The sequence below is a fragment of the Amphibalanus amphitrite genome, unplaced genomic scaffold, assembly GCF_019059575.1.
Source record: "Amphibalanus amphitrite isolate SeventyFive unplaced genomic scaffold, NRLGWU_Aamphi_draft 001916F_arrow, whole genome shotgun sequence".
NCBI classification, from domain to species: Eukaryota; Metazoa; Arthropoda; class Thecostraca; order Balanomorpha; family Balanidae; genus Amphibalanus; species Amphibalanus amphitrite.
Window position 1 is genome coordinate 19,708 of NW_024883409.1, and position 10,790 is coordinate 30,497.

Below are 10,790 nucleotides of genomic sequence, written 5' to 3' on the forward strand. Positions count from 1 at the left end.
GACAGGGCGGAGGTCGCTAGCCGCAGGCCTGCCACTTGGGATTACCACAATGAAGACCGACACGACATTATCCGTGGATGACTCGAGTCATATCCAGACCCACGAGAATGCCTCTTTCCAATTATCCGGATCAAACTGCTATTGGGAAAGTTTCATTGCGCGGAGACATGCGATGCGACACTTGATGGTGGAATGTGGAGCGTTGTTGCCTGTAAGAAGTGACAGCCAAGCAGCCTGACAGCTGTCTGAGAGGTGCTTAGGAGGAACCCAGGAACCCTGCCGCCTTCTTTCTCATAGGAACAAATTACGTTTAGCATTGTTTTTTTATAGTCTGGTGTAAGACACGTGACCGGATGACTGGTCATGCCCCACGGGCATGACCCGAGTACACTCTCTGACATTGGTCCCGTGACGCAATAGAACGCTGACAGGGGCTTCTGGCTCACATTGGTCCGATATAACGCTGATTTGCTGTCTTTCAGAGCACAGTACGATGCTGATTCTCAGTCCCCCAGGCGACTTTGGACAGCTAATTTTGTTAGGTGACCGTTGGGCACATCGAAACGGTCTAAGAATGGGGGATATTCTGGGAAGTTTGGAAGAGAGAGGGAGAGGGAGAGAGAGAGAGAGGGGGCAAGGGAGGGAGGGAAGGCTTAACAAATTTCAGTTACGTGTATTCGTATGTCGACTAAAAGTAATCATGATTTGTAAAATGGATGTACTTTAGATTTAATTGCTCGTGATAACGAATAGTGAAATAGGAGATAAAGAAAGGAGCAGGCAAGAAATGTATTCTTATTCTGTCTTTTGTTAACAATTCCGACGAAGATCTGTAATCGAAATATCAATAGGGGAGAGTGGGGAAAGATGCCCAGGGTTTTACTATGTCATATATTATTCGAAAATGACGATCCGAAAGCAAAAACTTGGAGTTTCAACGGAAGCAGACATCATTTTTCTCCAAAAATGTCACACTTTCGTGCCTGAAATATGAAAACTTTTTTTTGCTATTAAGCATTTTCCTGAAGAAGTGAAAGGGGGCATCTTACCCCACATGGTGGGAAAGACGCCCCCTGGCGTTGGGGAAGATGCCCCCTGCACTATAAGTGACATAAATGGGCACGTGAATCACCTGAACGAATCCGTAGTCTCTTCGAGCCTGCAGTAGACACCAAACGTCATCGTAAGGGCCCTCAAAAGTAGTCGTAAGGGGCTTCAGAGGTCATCGTTAGGGCCATCATAGTCCAGCGCGGCCAAACAAGCCTCCGTGGTGGCGTTCGGAGACCACTGTGGGGCCCTTATAGGTCTTCATGATGCTTGAGGGCCCTCGAGCCCATCGTGGGGACCTCAGATGCCAGCGCGGCCCGTGGAGCCAACGTGGGAACCCTCAAAGGATGTCGTGAGGGGCCCTGGAGCCAATAAAGGGGCCCACAGAGGCCGTCGTGAGGGCTCTCAGAGTCAGATGCCGCCCAAAAAGTCGCTGCGTGGGCCGAGAGACCGGCATGGGGAGCACCCGACCGTACTGGGCTCTCAATAGTCCCATATCGGCTTTTGTCTCTCATCACAAGTATGTAATAAATGATTTGACGGGCTGCTTGAAGGACAGCCTACGGATTTAGGGGGGCGTCTTTCCCCATCAGGACAGGGGGCATCTTACCCCAAGGTACCGAAGTAACATTAAATCACTACAATTTGTTAGCCATAAAACTACACCCTGAAACAAACTGTCTGGAACACAGTACACGCATGTTAATGTATCACGACTATTGCAAGGGACGCAAAAATTATCATCCTTCTTTGATATTTAAAATGTTTTGACACCAAAATATTTTTTGAAAGCAGCAAATAAAAAACATGCAATCACCAGCCAGCCGTTGCCCAACTGAGATTCGCCAATTTTTGTGCAGTTAACAAGGCAGACTTCCGCTTTACGCTAAGAACATTAATTTCCAGGTTCGATTCTTTGTTTCGCCGCTAGAGGGGGTGGGGCGTCTTTCCCACCCTGGGCATCTTACCCCACTCTCCCCTATCAATATATCCTTTTTGCTAATTTATATTTTAAGAGGAAAGGTCATATGATACTAAAACTGCTTTTACTAATGTTCCTCGCACAAGCGCTCAACAACATTAAAGAAATGGTATTGTCTGTAAGCGACCGTAAATTACGTTCTCACCAATCAAATCCTTAGAGATTTAGCTGCTTCATCCATAGACTGACACATGTCTCGAGGAAGTCAAATGCATTATCAATCACAAAAAAACTGTCATCAAGATCACCAATCCCATTGTAAGTAGGTACAGCCCACCGCTAAAGTAATGTAGGGTTTTACCAATCTCAACGGTTGGCTTTGACTGGCGATTGTTTAATTAATGCGGAGTGATCGAAAAGAAGATGTCAATAGCTAAAGTTGCAGCTGCAAGGGTGACGATACATATAAGCTACAATCAAAGTTTCATTGTAGTCTGGCTAATCGTTCCTAAGCTTCAGAGGCAGAACATACCTATGAATGAAACCCCACATTACTTCTGCTGTGGACTGTACCTACAAATGAACTGACAACCAGAAGCGGATCCAGGAAAACTCCAAGGGGAGGGTCATGAATCGAAGTGGTGCCCCTACCTATACCCAAAATTAAAAACTCAACGGATTTCGTCCACTTAATTTTGGTGGTGCCCCCATTTTCAGTTTTTTTATTTTTTTATTTTTAGTCAGTATCTTAACTCTTACCCACAACCACATTTACCAATTGTAAGCAAGTATATATGAATGTGTTATGTGTATATATGTTGTGGACGCTGAGTAGTGAGTACTTACCAGGAACGTTATCAGGTAAGCGAATCGTTGTCAGTCCGACGAACTTGACCCTGGCGTCTAAAGGGTCTGTCCTTGACACTTCAGGCTTGTCAGGGGCACCAAAGTCCTCCCAGGGACACCACAAACCTGTCAGGGGCACCTACGGCCTTGTAGGGGCGCCACAGGCCCGCCAGGAAGCAGGGGCACCACAGGCCTGCCAGGAAGCAGGGGCACCACAGGTCTAGCAAGTATACACGACAGGCCTGTCAGGGGCACAACGCCGGCCTGTTGGGCCCATGAGCACCCCTAGGGGCAGGGGCACCACAGTCCTTCCAGGGGCACCGCAGGCCTGTGAGGGGCACCAGCGGCCTAGCAGGGGCACCAGTCAACACAGGCCTGCCAGGGGGGCACCACAGACCTGCCAGGGGCACCAGAGGCCTGTCAGGAGCACCACCGACCTCGCAGGGGTAACTTGGGCCTGTCAGGGGCACCACGGGCCTGTCGAGAGGCACTTCAGGCTTTTCAGGGGCACCATAGTCCTCTCCGGGCGCAGGGGTAGCAGGGGCACCAGAGGCCTGCCAGGGGCACTACAGGCCTAGCAAGGGCACCACTGTTCTATCAGGGGCACCACGAGCCTGTCATAGCCAGGCATCTCAGGCTTGTCAAGGCCCAGGGGCACCACAGGTCTGTGAGGGGCACCAGCGACCTAGCAGGGGCACCAGTCAACACAGGTCTGCCAGGGGCGCCACAGACCTGCCAGGGGCACCACAGACCTGCCAGGGGCACCAGAGGCCTGCCAGGGGCACCACAGGCCTAACAAGGGCACCACGGGCCTGTCAGGGGCACCTCAGGCTTGTCAGGGCCCAGGGACACCACAGTCCTTCCAAGGGCACCGCAAGCCTGTCAGGGGCACCAGAGGCCTGCCAGGGGCACCACAGTCCTTCCAGGGGCATTACAAGCCTGTCAGGGGCACCAGAGGCCTAGCAAGGGCACCACAGGCCTGCCATGGACACCACAGGCCTGCCAGGGGCACCACCGGCCTTGCAGGGGCGCCTCAGGCCTGTCAGGGGCACCACGTGCCTGCCGGGGACACTTCAGGCTTGTCAGGGGCGTTACAGTCCTGTCAGGGCCCAGGGGCACCAGGCCCGTGGTGTCCCTGCTAGGCCTGTGGTGCCCCTGGCGGTCCTGTGGTGCCCCTGTCAGGACTGTGATACCCCTGATAGGCCGGTGGTGCCCCTGGCAGGTCTTTGGGCCCCTGGGCCTCAAGGGGGGGGGGCCATGACCCATGTGACCCCCCCCTTGGATCCGCCCCTGCTGACAACAGCTCTTGCAAGAGTAAAGTCGCGCTTCCTTTTTATGTACTTTATGTAGTTCTACTGTTAAGGCCTTACAGTGCTAAAATAACTGTATAACCTTTCTTTTTCGATGCCCTGTCTTACACTAGGATGATCACGGCGTTTCAAATACATTCATACTTTATTACCTTACCTATTGACCCTGCAAACAACTGTACCACAGCTCGGCTTTCGATTTGAGCCGCTTTGTTGGGCACATGCTTGGGTGAATCACAACACATCTTCCCTGAAAGGATTTATGGTTTGCAGACCTGGGAATTTCACGGACAAAGGCAATAGTTGATGGTGACTGCAGATGTCATTTTCTTTTCGTTGTTGTGTGCTTTGACAGCATTCAGGGTGGTGAAAATTTGATATACCGACGATAGGGATCTCCGTGACTTTATCAAGAAAACGACTAGGATATGTTACAAATAAAGGTAGCTGGAGAGGCGAGAGAGAGAGAGAGAGAGAGAGAGGAGATAGATAGATAGAGAGAGACATAGGGAAGAGAAGAGAAGAGAAGAGAAGAGAAGAGAAGAGAAGAGAAGAGAAGAGAAGAGAAGAGAAGAGAAGAGAAGAGAAGAGAAGAGAAGAGAAGAGAAGAGAAGAGAAGAGAAGAGAAGAGAAGAGAAGAGAAGAGAAGAGAAGAGAAGAGAAGAGAGAGAGAGAGAGAGAGAGAGAGAGAGAGAGAGAGAGAGAGAGAGAGAGAGAGAGAGAGAGAGAGAGAGAGAGAGAGAGAGAGAGAGAGAGAGAGAGAGAGAGAGAGAGAGAGAGAGGAGAGATGTGAGATATTTCAATAAATCCCCCGACCTTTTTCAGGCCCTCTAACAATCAGCATACATTTCCACTCTCACGTACACTCCACTTTACACTCACTGACTCCACACTCCACTCTCTGCTGCACATCCCTTCCCTCTTAGTACCCTCTACAATATACAGCATATACCTCTCGACTCTGCCGCAGACTAACGTAACAAACTGCTGTCCCCGTTCCACCGCTCTCAGGGACGCAATATTGCAAGAGTGATATTGTGTCCAGATAAATGACACATTTACAACTATGCGTCCCAAAATGACGACCCACTTTGGCGTATCTCGAGGTGAGGTGACGGCGGTTGTGTGTTTGTGTGCGGCACTCTGTCTGTCTGTCTGTCTGTCTGTCTGTCTGTCTGTCTGTCTGTCTGTGTGTCTGTATGTCTGTGTGTACGCCACCCTTGTTTACCTCAGCCTGGGTGTAATTATCGTCAATTGTGCGGATCGGATACGACGCTGGCACGCAATAGACGGTACTGGGGCTATATGTCACCCATCCGCTGCGTATTCTGTGGGTGACAATCACTGTTCCTGCCTTAGTAATGCTTCGGAGCTTCGATTCGCTTGCCGAGACATGAGGTAGGGCACCAATACGACACGGATCTCTCTTGTAACTGTATCAATACCAATGAATTGGGAATCACTGATATGAAGTCAATAACAGAACAGTGTGATTTTAAGACTGCTGTTTTTAGAACGCCGAGAGAAAACTCTGGCTTGCTTTTATTTCCTCACCCCTGTTTGTTCAAACCGATAAAGATGTTCTTGTACTGGCATGCTGCTTTGTAGGCGTGCTGCTACAATACATGATCGGTTGTCATGGGGCTGACTGACATTGATTGTTGCCAATTAAGCTAAACGGTTTCATCAGGCATTATGCATTCTTAGCACTATTAAACTCTCCAAAGTCGATTAAATCAGAGGGATAATGAATTAATCCGATCAGTTCTGAATGATCCGTCAGCTTTCATTTGACTATGCAGTCAGCCAAAGGCATCACTGGGTCAGTGGGCGTTCGAACTAACATTAGTTATAGCTCGAGATGCATTAGTCTTGTGGGTGGGAATTGTGAGAAACTTGCACTTTCATCTATTAATATGTCTGTGGTTAACCGGAAGAATCCCACGCTGTGTGTTGCTAGGGGATGTTGAGTTGGGGTAAAGAGTGGTGGTCTGGGAAATTAATCTACATGCTAGGTCTACTCGTATATGCTATCTGAGCCATCGGGGACTCTACAATTACATACTGCACGGTGCAGTGTGAAGCATGTGATACTGTCTACTGACTTGTTAACTTTTGTCATATCGTGACTGTTTTCACTTAGAAAACCAATTAAGAAGTTATCAACATTTAACGGAGGAATTTGGAGACCTTTCGTATCGCTACATTGCAATGTGTTACAAAACAACACGAGGCTGATTGCTTGCCATTGAAACGCAGATACCACCGACGTCTCCGTCTCATACATTCAACATGTATCGAGCAGAGCTATCGAATTGAGCCAACCGTAACCAATTTCGGAGGTGTGGTATCGTTCCTTTTCACCGTTTCTGGCAGCTCGGGAACCGGCATCCGGCGGTTATGTGGAGTGACGTCAGATAAGATGGAAATATGCCTCACATTTGAACCAAATATCATTCAAGGTGTGGCAGGCGTTGAAGTTTTTTCCTCCACCATACAGCAAATAACGCTTCCTACTTTCCAGATGCTTTCGAAGGTCGGAAAATTTGAGATGCACACTTTGGGGGATTTATATGGGGATATGTTACGAATGTTTTTTTTAAGCGTATACCTGCAGTCTACAGAGCTAGTTATTTTTGTTTCTTTTCACAATGAGTCTATAGGGTGTGTTCTGCGCATGCTCTCTGGGACCCAGCATTACCTGTTGAACATTTTTACATGTGTTCATTTGTTGCTTCCCTAATCAAGCGTTTAACGACGACTATTCAGCATTGCAATAAGTGACGAAGATGCGCAGGACTATGGCACAACAAGTCACAAACATGGATGTTTGGACATTTGCTTCTCGTAAAAATCAGGGAATGATGGGTGGCAATAACCATGTGATTGCTGCTCGCTTGGTTATTGCTGTAACATGTAAGTTAGCCAGGTATTTGCGCGTGAATCTTAACCTTATCACAATTAAGCGACGCCCGGAGTGGTATTGCCGAGCGAGAATACATATCGAGAATACAGACATGTAATAGCTAATACCAAAGCATAATAATTATATTTCGTGACCCATTTGTTTCGAAATTGTTTGACCAATGATGAAATACATTTTTATTGCACAAAAACACACCCGACGACTATCATAGTGTCTCAATATAAACACCAGCCCAGCTCTCCACGACAGCCGTCAGTGGCAGCCTCACCTGAGTCAGCTGATTCTGACGTCACGGACGTCCAACCTGCGCTCGTGCCCTCAGGCGAGCAACTGGCAGTGGTAACACCGTCGGTGAGCGCGAGACCAAACCGGCGCACGCGTGTCTTCTGCCGCCCCCGCCCCCGCCCCCGCCCGAGCCAGAGCAACAGGTCCCCCGGCCTGGCCTGCGTGACGTCATCACAGAACGTCACCGAGACCAAATCGATTTGGGGGAGGGGGTGGGGGTGGGGGGCCACTCTGGCTCTCCCGGTGTCGAGTTTAAAGGGACATGTCGACCGTAAGGCTCATTTTGGCGCTCGTCGCGGGCGTGATTCGCCCTTATTGGTGTGCCTGTCGAGACTTGATTGCGGTAAGTGAAGCTGATTTGTGGCTGGAGGATCAGATTTGATTTGAATCAGCGACGTAGACGAGCTGTGGTATTTCGTGGCATTTTCATGCTGACTCTTCCGGAGCCATTATATAAACAACAGGGATTAAACGAAGTTGTTCATGTTCATCTCGTCAAATTTCACAGTCAAGCACGTAAGCGTCCGCTAGAATGATCTTGAATGCCCTTTCCTAGAATCGGACAAAAGATGTAAGAAAGGATGTCAGCGCTTATGCATTTAGAAGATGGTGTACCTCATACATGTTTGCAATGTTGTTTTACGCCACCATTATGAGTGATCTTATTTAATTTAGTTTTGATGTGTTTTTTATTTTTTATTTTTAATATGCACGCCATCGTCGATAAAGTTTAAACGCTTGGTTTACCGGTTTCGGTTGTGTAAACCGTTGAGTTGTGGTAATCTGTGTGGTGAGTAAACCGCTGATATTTGGCACACTTCTATGAAATGGCATCCGAAACTAATCACGAGTAGTTTAACAAAGCCCTGTATGATGCACGATCGCAATTGCTCAAGCCTGCTGGAACCACGTTTGGTAAATGCTCCTGTTTCAAAAATATATTCTCCACCCACAGGTTGACTTTAGAAGAAAATATATTTCCATTTTTAGCAGATACTTCTAAAGTCAAAAAGAAAGCACCAGCAAACACGCGTAAGACATCACAATCCACAAGGAGATCGCAAGTTACACAGGTCAGTGAAGTGAAACCTCGGGACCGCTCAAACTACATAAGAGCATCACATGCAATTGCGTACAAAAACTTCATATGGCATCACTGCAGCTAGCCGACTCTTGAGATGCCAGCCCCAGGAGGACAGTCGTACTCTATGCAGCATTCTGGGTAGACAGCGAACCGAGAAGTGGGTATCGGTGTGCACGAGGGGTGGTGAGCGACCACGCCGCACCTGAAAACAAACGAAATGATGTTAGGACCCACGGTGTAACGATTGCATATATAGTTGATCGTAGAAAGAAAGATTGCAACTTAGGTAGAGGTACTCAGCGCTAAAAATGTCCTATCGAATTCAATTAGAATGAAGCGCTGCAGATGGTCAAACTCAAATTGATTGGCGAAAGATATTTCTATAAACGAATGTTGCTCGCCGCTTTCGAGATTTTATTACCTATCCAATTAAGGTGTAAAGAGCTTGTGTGGCTATACCTGTTGTTTACATCTAGGTACTTTGTTTATAATTTATAATGCATGCTAATGTATAATACTTACGATAAAAAGGACAGATATAGAGCGCCCCTTTCTTTCGTGCACTCCACGACCGAACAGTTTGCCAGATATCTCTTTTTGCCCGGCTTCAGGTAACCTCTGATCTCATGAACGTAGCATTCTTTTTCGTGGCCTGCAACAGATGTGTAAAAGGAACAGTCACATTTACATGCAAAGATGTTACACAAATTACATTTTTAGAGCATTAACTGTATTTTCCTCGTGTTAACAATAAAATATGGGCGGGTGACATGCACTTGTTTTTTGTTTTTGTTTTAAATTGTGTCATCGTTTTTGAGTCACCGTAGAGAGGAAGCGAATTTTAAAGGGACCCTCCCACCTTCAAAAAAGTTTATGAATTGGCATGAAAATGATGTCGCTCGGTTCAGAAAGAGCGAAAACGAATATCTACCAAATTTCACCGAAAAATGTTCACCGGTTTTCAAGATATTAGACTTTTACTTTTGTTTACTTTTTTGGGATCTCCGCTGTTTCTAGCGACTTTATTTTAGAAGTGCGGCGTTTGCGGCAGATGTTGCGCGCAAATAGCATATACCACCGCGTGCTACAAAACGTTTTAGTCAAACATTTAAAAATCGTTAGATATCTGCGCTGACGTCACACATTCAGAGGGGTATTCCTAAGCATTAGCCCCTCTGAATCAAAATGCTGCAATTTTGAAATTCAATATTTCCGATTTAAGGCATTTCTCGATGTTGTGAGTGCCGAAACCGGTAATTGTGAGCCAGGGACCCCATTTTGGCTATCTCAACTCAAATCTAATGTTAAGGTGGGAGGGTCCCTTTAAAGCGCATGTATTTCGTGGCATTCGTGGCGCCAAGTCATCGCCAATTTCGAGATTTTTATGAAATGTGACAAAGTTGACAATGCAATTCGCTGAAGCAGAGGCAATAAAGACCCCGAAAAGACCACAAAACTGTCCGATAAAACCGAGTTTTTTTTAAGGTACAAAATACAACTTGAAGCATACTCTCACCTGGGTGAATTTCCGACGGTTCGAAACGTGCTGCAGCCTCTCCACCGATCACACACACAGTCACAAACAGTAAAACCACCGCCAGCTGCATCTTCGCAATAGCAGGTCACCACCACCGCGTGCCCTGTCAGAGGAGCAGTGCGCCGTCACTCGAGACCGCAGGGCGACCGCAAGCCCTCCCGAGCCCTCCCGCTTCCTTGGATTAGCACGACAGCGGAGACATCTCGCGGCGGCGGAGAGAACTAGTCAGACAAGCTTTGCAATTTCGATAACCTGCACATTGAGTGCACAACATGTGCTCTCTCACAGATATGCAAGTTTTAGTTAGGAGATGTTATAGAGAGATTTGAGAAATGCCATTGATTTGTTCAATCAAGGCTTCTGTTCATGGTCCTGTATTTTTGGCAATGTCACATATGTTAGGTATATTGTACGTCATTCTGTGCTCAGGGTTAAACTGAATGTAGGTTGAACCTCAGCAGCTGCGCTCAATGCCCCTATCTCCTTGCAATCCTCTCTGCACGGAAACCGGTTTTCCGTGCGTCTTTAGGCCGGATTTTCCAGCGCCTCGGTACTGCGTCTGAGGGTGTCGATGTTGTCATTGTTTCCAGTAAATCCTGCAGAAATCACCAAGTTTCGCCACTTGGGATGCACCGATTGCCGGCAATGCTCATTGCTCAAACTTCATTCAATAGACAGCTTTATCTCCAAGGAAATACATTGGCTAAGAAAATGATAAGCTCTTCTCATGGCCAAATTTTGAGTTATGATGCATTGATCTCATAAGCAGCTAATACGCTATAGTGTGGCTTTTCCAACAGCTTATCACTGCCCAAATTAAACCTTTATACCTA

The 10,790-nt window shown here is 47.3% G+C and overlaps 1 protein-coding gene across 1 annotated transcript in view; it reads right to left on the reverse strand.

Moving 5' to 3' along the window:
* LOC122375771 (protein dimmed-like) overlaps positions 1–10,457 on the reverse strand; it is a 29,578-nt gene extending 19,121 nt beyond the window's left edge. Inside the window, exons 1-3 of the mRNA XM_043355266.1 lie at positions 9,937–10,457; positions 8,943–9,072; positions 7,320–8,622 (exon numbers count right to left, since the gene is read on the reverse strand). The gene's annotated coding sequence lies outside the window, so the exon portion shown is untranslated. The remainder of the gene's footprint in view (positions 1–7,319; positions 8,623–8,942; positions 9,073–9,936) is intronic.
* Positions 10,458–10,790: the final 333 nt, after the last annotated feature.